We start from the raw sequence: 574 nt of genomic DNA on the forward strand, positions 1-574 counted from the left end.
CTTTTATGTCTACTCTCTTTAAACACGTAAGGGAGAAAGGCACGTAACGAAGCCGGGTCTCTTTCTTAAGAAGGTTGTCCTTTGGGGAACAAGCCGCTCACCTGTACACAACAGAGGGTCTTTTTCCGGCTGTCCTCACTGGGGGAGGGGATGGACATCGCTAGACCTTTGTCCTCCGGACCAGAGCACGGCCGGGGAGGGAGGGCGACTTTCTAGGAGGCACCTGCACCCCAAGAAACTACAAGACGGGGTTTTGACTCCAAGGACTCCCCCGGCTTAACCTCTCGAGAGGCCCTCTGGCTCGGGGAGAGGGATTGTTGCCCCAAACCGTAGCCACATCTCGCAGGAGCAGGGGGAGGGGACGACTGACCACTCTAAAGAGTTAGGGATTCCGGTCCTTCCCAACCAGACCCGAACGTCCCCCCGCTCTCTTGTGGGGCTCGCCCAGCGGCGGGGTACGCCGGGGTGAGCCACGGCCGCGGCGGGCGCAGAGCCGGTCTCTGCTCCGCGCCCCTGCCGCGTCCGCACCGCCACCGTGAGGCCGAGCCGGGGACGGTGCCCCGTGGCGGCGGAG

The sequence above is a fragment of the Suricata suricatta genome, chromosome 7 (assembly GCF_006229205.1).
Source record: "Suricata suricatta isolate VVHF042 chromosome 7, meerkat_22Aug2017_6uvM2_HiC, whole genome shotgun sequence".
NCBI classification, from domain to species: Eukaryota; Metazoa; Chordata; class Mammalia; order Carnivora; family Herpestidae; genus Suricata; species Suricata suricatta.